Genomic DNA, 11,837 nt, shown 5'->3' with positions numbered 1-11,837 from the left:
CAGTGTTAAGATTTGGACTGAAGGGTTTCTAATGGGCTCACTCAATGCCTGTACCTAGGACAACAGAGTTTTTCAGTCCTTCAGGTCTAAGTACTGGGACAGGCATGCAACTTGTACATATGTTGGTGCACACAATGACACCAATGACGTAATTACATTTGAAATCTAAGCATTAAAATAATTGCAGAATTAAAATATCTATTATCCTAATATAAAAGGTTAATATTGCATAATCAAACAGACTAAAAGTTAGTATTGGGGATAAATGTGTATTTTTAAACTTTTGGAAATATATAATATTGGCAGTTTCTCACAACTCACTCATTGGAGATATTTGCATGAATATTAGACCATTTTAAAGCAATAATGCCTTAACATAATACTCAATATGATTTGTATTTATTTCCAAGTATTATGGCTAAGGAAGGAAGAAAGAAGAGATTAATCCCAGTTGTTAAAATTGGTTGTCTGTATAAATTGGCCCCTAAGGGGAATTTTCCAGATCGGTTTCCTTATTCCTTGACAAGATCCAGTCAAAATCACATTTGTCTCTTTGTCGTGTTACTTTAGCAGGGCAAGTTGAATGAAGGGAACAGGTGCCCATGCATATGAATCAGTGATCATGGCAAAGCACTTATTAGCTGTGGCAGGGCACAGGAAGGCATGAGGGATTAGCGGGAGCAGGAGCACCAGGTTATTTATGAAGGTAATAACAAGGCTCTTGGGGCTGCGTGCACTCAGGCCATAAAGTTTACCAGACAAGCACATCAGGATGTGTAGATACATTGAGGGGGAGTGACAACATGAATAAATATGAAGCACAGATTCTCACCTGTAGAGTTATTAAAAGTCCACTGCAAGAAGATGAACCATTTCAATATATTAAACACTCCAGGCTGCTAAGGCAGAGTCACTGTCACCACCAATGTCATTGTTTGAGGAGCTTTTCTTGTCTCTGTTTTTAATTCTCTTTCTCCTTTTGGAAATTTGAATTTGTTTTCACTCCAGCCACATCTAAATCTCAGCTCTGTGCACAGGCTTAGAAAAGCAAAGAAGCACAGCCTTTCTGCATGAGCTCAGTTAGCCTCTAATTTCTGGGACTTGCTGATCAACTTGTAAGTCAACAGGGAGCCTGCAGTTAGATGAGCTTACTGTATTTTAAATATTAATTTGCTTGTTCATTTGTTCTGAGTCCTCTGTACCTAGCTTCACTGAGCTCAAAGCCTTGCCATAGAATTGTACTGGGGGTACTGAGCCTTGAATGGCTCTGTGGGAAAGGAAGACACTGAAGCAGAAATCCAGGCTTAACCAATATAATATGGAGGCAGAATGTGCAATTTTAAATTACCCTGATGTCATTAATTTGGGAGCCACATAATCTGAGGAAAAATAATTCTACATTTGCTAGAGTACAAAGAGCTCTAAATTGATATAGGCAACTCTCAATAATTTTGCTTCAGGGTTTAACCTCTTCCTTCTAAGGAAAGGTCACTGCATGATTCAATATTTTAAATCCTACTACAACATAATGACATTTTAGGTAGTGTTTGCAAATGCACACTAAGCTGTCATACTTAGAACAGTATTTTCCTTTAGTATCTAAATCAGCCTTCTGCAGAGGCCTAACACTGATATTTTTTATAACTTGACTCCAAAATCTGTAAGAGGGAAATTTTTAAATTAAGGAAAGTCTCACAAGTATTCTACCTCAGAGTCATTAATCTTTCTCTCTACACTTGGCCACGTTCCTTAGGAAGAAAGCAGGGAGACAGCATTTCTTTTCTTTTCTTTTTTTAGTTGTTGATGGACCTTTATTTTATATATTTGTATAAGGTGCCGAGAATTGAACCCAGGGCCTCACACATGCCAGGCAAGTACTTTGCCACTGAGCTACAACCCCAACCCTATAATGGTTTTTCTTAATATCATATTTTAGTATAAAAATGCTAATGATTCTTGCATAGCCACTTTTGGCTTGGTTTGGAGAACATCCTGACAGTCTTTGCTCATGCTCTCTGGGAACTTGCAGGGACAACACATACACACAATGTGTCTTATGCACTTTTGCCACCTATTTTATCCAAAGGATGGACTGCTCATTTCTCAGGAATTTAACAACTTTTTCTGTGGACTTGATTCATAAGCATCTAGTTTTTTTCCAAAATTAGTTATCATCCTCACTACTTTGGAATAGTGCTTGTCATCCTGTGACTGCTCCTGTGGGCTCCATGAAGTGCTGCTTGTTCTCACCACTGTCAAGGTGACAGAAACCCATTATAGCTTGTATTCATGGTATTGAGAGCAGGTCTTGGAGCCTGATGTATGGAGGTGCTTCTGGCCAGAGGAGTCCACTGCCCACCTTTTGCAGTCATCTGACCAGTCCATCTGTGCTCGAGGTCCTGCCCTGCTGGGATACCACTTTGGGAAGCCTTGCTGTTGAGAAAAGTTAGGATTCTGCTTCTGAACAAACCCATAACCTGCAGAAGTGCTCTTACTCACTGCCATGCGGTGGGTATCTTCGATGTCTCTCACTCCTTTGTAGGTGCAGCATGCCCCATTCTGTGGGGTAGCACCTCTACTACCATCATGGGTATGATGGGATCCCTCTGGTTAAACAACAGAAAACTGGTTTTATTTTCTTTTTCTGTAGTGACCCAAGAGTAAACCTGGCTTCTTGTCTCAGACTTCACATATGAGTACAGTGGAAATGGTCCTTTAAGGAAAGTGGGAGGCACAAAAAGATTTCAAGAAAAAACAAAACCATCCCCCAAACTTTTGTGTTTACTTGGGCTGAGACAGAACCCCTCTGTGGGCACTTGCCAGCAGAAATGCGAGCTGCTAGCACAGCCTGGTCTGCCCTGTGGTGGAATGTGCCTTGTGCCATGTGTGCATTTGGTGGCTCTGCTAGGAGGCAGCCTGTGCAAGCTACTTTGCCATCTCAGCAGATGGTGCCTGGGGCCAGAGTTTCCTCACATGTACTTCTTGAGGGCAGCATTCAGCCAGAGAGGTTCTTGTTCATGATTGGAAGTCTGCTGGGAACCTTGGGGAGTCTGCTTGGTGTTCACACCCCTCCTGTGTTTCCATCGTCAGCTCTGGGTGGAGACCACTGTGCAGGCAGAGGCCTGGAGGCTCAGCACAAGACCTGTCTTTGGTCTTCAGACTCCATAAGTCAACAGGAGGTGCCTGCCTCCTTGCAGGCCTCTCACACTGCAGTCCTTGGGGCACAAGCTCAGGAAGGGGCCTGGACTTCTCAGCCTAACTTCCTATCCTGGCTCACAGGTGGGGCTGCACCACTGAGGATGGTCCCTCTCCAGAAAGCTTGCCTTCAGAGGCCAATACCTACTCTGCCTGTACCCTGCCAGTCTGGAGGCAAACCCTTCTGCCTCCACACCCACACTGTTTTGTCCTGCACAAACTGAAACTTGTTTTTTTAAAAATATTTATTTTTTAGTTGTAATTGGATACAGTACCTTTATTTATTTATTTTTATGTGGTGCTGAGGATCGAACCCAGGGCCTTACATGTGCTAAGCAAGCTCTGTACCACTGAGCCACAATCCCAGCCCCTGAAACTTAGCTTTTTATCTCTCTTCTTTCTCTCATTTTCCCCCTCTTCTTCTTCTTTTTTTTAAAGATTAGACCCAGGAGGTGAAAAATGGATACATAAAAATTTATCAACTTAAGGGAAATACTAACATGAAGGGTAGAAGCAGAATGGGATTTTTGCGGGGGTTGAAGCAGAATGGGATGTTTGTTTCTGCTAACATTCCCTTCAGGGGTCTTGAACTGTGTGAAGAAGTGAGATAATGGGGTTTAGTGCCACTGACCTGGACAACACCTGTATCAGTGAATATGAGTGCTTTGCCCCTGCTAGGTGAAGGGGACAGCAGCCAAGACCATGGAGAGACATGCTCCCAAGGCATTGCCAGTGGCAGTTGTGGGAGGAAGGTGTTTCCCCAGCACCTGTAGCTCAATGCTGGGTAGGTGTGGCTTGGCCTCTCCTTCCCATGTCCCTGGCGTGAAGGTGTCCTGAGATTAAGACCTCTGTCTCTGAAGGCCAGTTCTTGACTAATGTCACCAATAGCCCTGTCCTGGAAAAGCAGTCTCGCCCTGCAGCCCACTCTCCCTGAGAGCCCTGGCCTCAGGCTTCACCCAGCACTCTCTCCTGGGTTCCTCTTTCTCTTCTCAGCTGGCTCCAGGATGGTCTTCCCTGGCCCAGCTGACCGAAAAGCCAGGGGAGCACCAGACCCTGGCACCCATACACCCCTCTAAGATGAAGGTTGCCTGCATTGATATATAAACATAAAGAATTTCACATCAGCCTTCTTAATCCTACCTATGATTGAAGCACATTCTAGATCTTTCTTTCACTATTTACAACACTAGGTCTTTCATCTGTGTTCATCACTTTCTTTCATGTTTTAGATAACCATTTACAGCACACTGCAGACCAAACACCTTTCCCACCTATTTTATCTGAGTGAAAGAGGCTAGGGAGGTGTCTAGTTTCTGCCCTCCAGTAGGCAGTGTTCCTGGACTTAAAAAGAGCTGAGATCAGCTACAACAGGGACCTAGGGCTGACAGGTGGAGAGGTGTTGATTAGTGACAAGTGTTTTGGCTACTTAGATTTTTGCATTTTAATAGGGACAATTCCTTAACTGAAAGAAAGTAGTTTCTAATGGTGGGAACTCACTTAGGGTGTTAAGAATGAAGTCTAGGGCTGGGGATGTGGCTCAAGCGGTAGCGCGCTCGCCTGGCATGCGTGCGGCCCGGGTTCGATCCTCAGCACCACATGCCAACGAAGATGTTGTGTCCGCCGAGAACTAAAAAAGAATAAATATTAAAAAAAAATTCTCTCTCTCTCTCTCTCTCCTCTCTCACTCTCTCTTTGAAAAAAAAAAGAATGAAGTCTAGCGGGAATGAGGGCTTCTGGCAGCATCTCAAAAGCTGTTCTGGTAGATGTTCAGTAGAAACTGAAGACTGGATTTTTAAATCAAAAAACCATTTTAACAAAGATCATTGCCTCTTTTAGAACTCCTTTCTCAGTAAGCTGAGTTCTGGATCATTCTAAGATGAGGAGAGATCCCAGCATTAGGTATAATTCTGAGTACCAGCTGTAACCCATAGCACTGAGGGAACTGGAGCCATCTACAGGGTTCCTGGAATGTGGGAGTTCCCCAAATCTTCTGAATGGAGGATTGATGTGTGCAAAGGCCCAGGAGTTGGACAATATCTGCCCATAGAAGAATGAGAATGATGTTGCTATGTCCCCATGTCCTGGGTTTGCAGGGGTGAGACTACAGAGGACAGGAACTGCTCTTTATAGGCATCGTGCCCTTGCTTGACTTCCTCACATCTAATGACTGATTTCTTATTCATTAGAAATCCTTACACTCATTTTAAAGGTGAGGAAAGTGGCTTGGTAAGTTCTTGAAAGGTCTTCTTGTCTCCCAAGAGTGTGCTCGGCCCAGGATGATATTTTTGCCTAGAATACTTCAAACTACACAAAGACATTGCTAATAGAAGCCTAGGCACCATAGAGCTTCTCCAGACACTGGGCTTCTTATTAATGATCTCAGAGAAGAGGCACATATTCTCCCAGACCTATCACAGAGCCTGCCTGTCTGGGATGATCTTCTGAGGGACTCTCTGTGAAGTGTTGGGTACCAGGAGTACTCCCCAGCTGTACCAGCCCTGTGGTAACCATGTTGAGTCTTTCTCTCCTGCAGCTGATGAACTTCTGTAAATGGTTCAGTTCTACTTCTCTGGTTTAGGGAGACATGATCCCATGTGGAAGACACAGCAGAGAGTCGGGGGCTGGGAAGAGTTGGAAGGTAATGACCACAAAATACAAAAGGAGAGACTGAGGCAGAGCAGGCCACCTGCTCCCTGTGACCATGCCTATCCTCCTTAGGATGGTCAGTACACTCAGGCTGGCATATAACACAAGCCCCGGAAGATGGAGCTCAGTGAGTTTGTCATACCCCAATGTCAACTGCTGCTGAAGGGCATCTCTTTAAACTGTAGTACAATACAATGCTTGTTGCTTTATTTTCTTTTTAAAATTTTTTTGAATTTATTCTTATTTTTATTTTTTAGTCATAGTTGGACACAAAACTTTTATTTTATTTATGTGGTGCTGAGGATGGAACTCAGGGCCTTGCACATGCTAGGTAAGCACTCTACCGCTGAGCCACCACCCCAGTCCCAACTTTCAGTCCTATATTTGAGATTCTTTAAAAGGAGAATTAGGTATCACTGCAAAGCATCCAGAATTTTACTAATTTGTTCAAGTTCAAAGGAGTTCCCTTCTTATGTGTGCATTACCCAGGTGCATAATTAGTGTAAAGGAATTTGAGCAGGAGTGAGCACAGTTTGGTGACTCTATTATTACCCAAGATTATCCATTCCTCTTTGTGAGGAATTCAGGCTAGGTTACCTCAATTAGAACAAAAATCTACAGTTCATTGGTTGAGTTCAGACAGAAAATGGGGCTTTCTGAGCTTTGGGTTGTGGGAAGTTGGAATCGCTCCTGTGTGTAGTTGCCTATGAGCTGCATGGAGTGAAGACACCTGAGAAGCTGAGCCAGGGGCTCCTTCTATTTCCATTGAGACACCTGGGAGGACTGTGTTCCCAGTGCATGTGCTTCTGTTCCTTCTTCTATGTAAGCCATTTCCCATAATCCGTGGCTCTAGGTTTTTATCCAGATCTTATACATTTCTCATTGTTTTGCTTAACTCAGGGGTTTTCAAGGGTGTAAAACAGGGAAAGGTAGACTTGGAATCACTTCTGGTACCTTTATAAGCAAATTGAATAACAAAATGCAACCAGCCAACGTGGCTTTCAAGACCCAGGGCCATGGCTTCATTTCTTCAGTGGCCTTTCATTTATTGGGGGCCTGAGGAGGCCTGGCAGGTGACTGTCCAAGGAAGGATTTCTGGTGTGCGAGCACGTGCAATCCTGTGCCTGTGCTTTGGCCAGGTGTCAGAACAGGAGCGAGGTCTGCCTTTCCAGGTGTGCAGTCCTCATGGCACAGATGGTTTCAGAGATCAAATGCAAACTTGCCTGGATCCAGATCTCTGCTCTAGAAGCCTCTTCCGGTAGGACCTGATGAAAACATTGAATCACATGAGACTCAGATGCCCCTTAGTGAGATGAGGATCTCAGCAACCACCTAGGATATGATTAGGAGGCTTAAAGAACACAGAGCAGCCCAAAGAGAAGCACCTGAGGATGAGTGGTGCAGGACCCTAGGCTTTGTGTTCCTAGGTACCTATTTTTTATGCAGCTGAGGAGAGGGTGGTGAAGTATCCTGGGCTTCCTGTTCCTAGGCACCTCTGTCTATGCAGCCCACATTACTGAGCTCAGGCTATTTTGAGATCTTATTTCTAAAGCTATGTGACAGTGATGAGCCCACTCTCATGTTGCCCAAGATGGGATGATACCTTCAGTACAGCACTCCCTGGGAACAGAGCCATGGTCTGAGTAGTGACGCCAGGTGCATCTGGAGTGTGGAGCAGTCAGCAAGCCCCAGAGATGAGCTTTGTGGGAGTTTATGTGCAAAGCTGAAAGCAATTTTGTTTATGAAAAGTTCTAATTTTTTTTTGCTGATAGTTCAATTAAGTTCCCTAAGATGCATGCATTCTTAAAGGGAGACCCAACAACTTTCTAATGAAGAAAGGGAGAACTCCAGCCCAAAGGCTCTTTGTATACTTGGCTTTCCTGACCTCTTGCCTCTGGCAAGTAGTAGCCTAATATTGTGTCTGTAGGCACTGGGTGCTGACTATTGTGGCAAGGTTCTTGACTTGGGTGAGACTCTGATCCCTTAGACCCCTTGGTAATGGCTACTACTGTTTAGCTAATGGGGAAAGTTTGTTTTATTTCAAAGCAGAGCAGATAAATTCACAGAGGTGGACATTACAACATGCAGTGACTGTCTTTGGGAGAATGACAAGGCCAGGACTAAACCTTAGAATAATATTGACTGGAATGTAAAGATTGGTGTTCTCTGCGACCACTCTGAAGGTAGGTCCTGTCCCCACTCCCTCCTCAGCCTGCAAGGGCAGCGCTGGGCTGTGACTGACCTTGTTCCTTTCCTGCATGGAAGGATTTCAGAGATGCCAGCTATCATGGATGCTTTTCTCCAGCCCTCCACAAGTCACACACCTCAAGCCCCACTCCTACATGTGGCCACTCTGCTTATCTTTCTCTATGAACATGCTGTTGTTTAATGATATAGGGCCAAAGGAGTCAGCGATCCATTTTTTTTTTATTTTTGCTGACACAGGAGCTTCCCAGGCCAGGGCAAGGTCACCCAGGGGCTGTTAGCCCTCATTTGCATGATTTTGCTCCTCCTAACCCTCTTCTAGAAGTTACATCTGAAAGATTTGGGCCAATGTCATGGGGCACAGCCGGGAACACCCTTGGCTTTCTGCATGGCTGTGTTTACTGTTCCCTATGCATATTTTGGGCTCTTGGATGTCACAACATGTTTCTCCTCTTTCTTCTGTGCTTTGAGATAGTCTTGAGTATGGAGGGCCCAGTTACAGAATGTCATAATACCATCTCACAATGTTTACAGTAATTTCAGTGTCACTTTGTGATTATTTCAGGGCCATTTTGAAGCATGACTGGAGAGAATCTTGGCCCTCAGCACTTTAGGATAGAAGCCATGAGCAGGAGCAGCAGAGCTGGACAAGAAGCAAGCAGGCTAGACATAAAGGCCTGGTTCTGAAGTCAGAGTGCAGAAAATAAGAGATGAAGAGGCTCAAGGGGAATGATGTACAGAAGCTTTCTCCCTGTGAAATCCTGATCTCAGCAGTACATCTTCCACATAGTGGCAGGGACCTGTCTTCTCAGCTCTGAGCTTTTGTGGTGCATATTTTTGAAGTATTGGAGGAGAGATGAGTGAGTGAGGGAGGAAGAAACAGAACTTTCCCAATTCCACAGGAATGATTGTGTGTTACTTATGTTACACCTTGCAAATTGAGTCTTCACAACAAAAGTCAATGCCATTTCTAATCCTTTCTATACTGCATAAAATAGCTTTATATATTTCCCCAACATATGGTTTATGCTTTGCAAGTAGTAAAATTTATATATTTTGGTCTCTTTCCAAATCATGAACAAATATCATGCAATGGAGTTGACATTTTAATCCAAAAAGTGTTTAAAGTTCACAAATCAGTGTGGCTGCTGACTGAACCTTGTGAAGTACAATGCAACTCTTCCCCAGCACAGGCAAGTCCCAGGTCACTATTTGACAGAGGAAAGGACAGGTGTATGGTACCTTTCTCCATTAATAACCCTTTGTTTTTAGCCAAGTTTTGCCCTGAAATTAAAGGCAAATACAAATGAATAAATGGCCCTCATAAAATGTCTTGATCTTTAAACCTACTTTGTCATAACCGTTCAGTGCCTAAGCACATACAGCAATATCAGGGCAGCTCAGCCCAAATTCTACAAAGCCAGCATCTCCTGGGTCAGGAGAAGCTTATGTCTTCCTGTTGCTCCAGTGGGACAGTCTGAATATTGCCACCCACAGGAGGTCCTGGGGCCTTAAGCTTCAGCTCCACTCCAAGGATGGTCTTACCTCTAGAGCCTAGGCCTGCCTGGACCTGCCATACAGAAGCAAAGTGGGTTTTTTCAAGAGATACAGGCTATGGGCCCCTGCTTGAGAGGGAGGAGCCTGGCCCGGAGGCTCTACCCTAGCTCCACCCCTCTCTGGAACTGTTTCTGATTCATCTGGGTTCTAGAGTGCAGGAACCTCCACCTGTTGGTAGCATCTGCTTCTGGAGCCTTGCCTCTGCTGGCCTCAGACCCACACCAGCTCGTCCTCCATTGTTCCTGGCATTTCCCTGCCATTCTCTACAATCTCCATTTCTCTTCCTTCTGGCAAACCAATTTGACCACCTTCTTGTAAGCCAAGGCAGAGGTGAGAGAAGACATTTGGGAGATGAATGTGTCAGTGACTAATGGGCTTTCATTTGGATTAAAAATCACATATCATAGAATGAAGAGTTGATTTAACAAGAGCCATGGTTCTGGCTCCAGGGAGGGTAAGCCATCCAGGGATTCTGCATCCTGGTGAATCCCTGGAGAGTTCACAGGATTCCATATCTAAGCATGCATGCATTCTCCAGGTGGGCCTGGGCTTCTGGGCTGCCATTTGGTTTTCTGTGTTTTGCTTCTATTTTTGCCTTATTTTGCTTTTGGTAATGACATATAACTTAAAAAATGGAATACCCATCTCACAAGTAGCACAGACACCTGGTACTCTGCCTCTACTGTGCCAGCACCCTTCATGCACAGTGGGCCATTGAGCAGTGGCTGTAGCAACCTTTCTACATAGAAAACACCCCTGCAACTTCCAAAAAATGCCAGTTGATCACTTAGAAGATCAGACTTGAATTACACTGGAATTACATGTCTCCTTAGCTGTACTGCTCCCAATAGGACATTTCCAAATGGAATGGCAAGCAGAGAATGAGTCATAGCACACAGTATCCCTAAATCCATCAGTACTAATGGTCTCATGAACCGTGTGAATTTCTATGTGCTTGGTTGTAGCCCAGCCAACCCCATCATGGTAGGACACAGGCTCTGTGCAGCCCAGCTTACCTGAATTCCCAATCCTTCTCAGGTGAAGACAGGTAAGCAGGTAGGCCTGTGCCTCACTGTTACTCTACAGCTTCCCTTGAGCCAGTGGATACCAAGTGGTCTTGGGCCCCCATGCCATTGAGCTCCAACAGCAACTGAGCTCAGGCTCTTGGATATCAGGGGTACAGCAGAGGGATAGGTGGCCTCCAGTGCCCATGGGTCCCACTACCACACTATTGGCTTCCTCTTAGGCTTCTGCTGCTCCTTTATGTGCCACAATTCAATAAACACAAGTGAATTGGGATAGAGTGAGGCATATGGGCACAATTCTCAGTCCTTTATGAAGGTCAGGTCTTATTCTTTTGAGGAGTTCTTTGTTCTAAGCCATTGTTGTGACTGCCTGAGATAACAGGACCACTAGGATGAGCCCTAGATTGTCCCTGGTGAGGTGCTGGGGCATTGGACCTCCACCCTGTGGGTGTTCTTTCCGTGAACCTGTGCTCAGTTTCCATATAGTGTCCACATACTAGATATGCAGCTCTGACATATGCATTAAACATGAGTCCTGTCTGTTACACCAATTGGTAGTTCTGGTGTTACCTATAAATAAACATGTAAACACCAGAAAAAGCACAGAGCAGGGAAGGGAGGTAAAATCAACTTTACATCTAAATATTTTTATTTTCTTCCCAACAATTTGAATATAAATAATGATATTTTGCTAAAATACTGCCTAAAATACCTGACTTTTACAGACTCTGATGTGGTATCTGCATCCATGACATGAGGTAGACTGGGGCATTCTTGGCCCATTTAAGACTGTGGGACTGTGGCCAGTGCTAGTTCAGGAACTGGATCCTGAGTTCCTTGTTTCCTGGAATGTAGGTTGTAGCAGTGACCTGCTCACGTGTGACTCAGGGAGGTACTGCTCTGTTCTCACATAGAGAGGCCATTCCCTTACTCCATGACATGGCTGCGGCTGATGGTGCTAATACTCTTGGAAGCTTTCCAGGAGCCTAATTTGAGTCCTTTGTGGCAACTGCGGTTTGTGGTCCAAATTATCTAACTCCACACAAGAGCAACAGTGATGACCGTGAGGTTTGCTCTTTGGGAATAGAGGTGCTAATCCAGCAGGGTAGGACACCCATGCCATTGAGCTCTGGTCCAGGGTCCAGGAACAGGCCAGCCAGCTGTCTTCCTTTTCTGAACTCAGCTTTGCTTTCTCATCTGCAATGTATG

The sequence above is a fragment of the Urocitellus parryii genome, chromosome 7, assembly GCF_045843805.1.
Source record: "Urocitellus parryii isolate mUroPar1 chromosome 7, mUroPar1.hap1, whole genome shotgun sequence".
In the NCBI taxonomy this organism is placed as follows: Eukaryota; Metazoa; Chordata; class Mammalia; order Rodentia; family Sciuridae; genus Urocitellus; species Urocitellus parryii.
Note: the sequence above shows the minus strand (reverse complement) of the source record.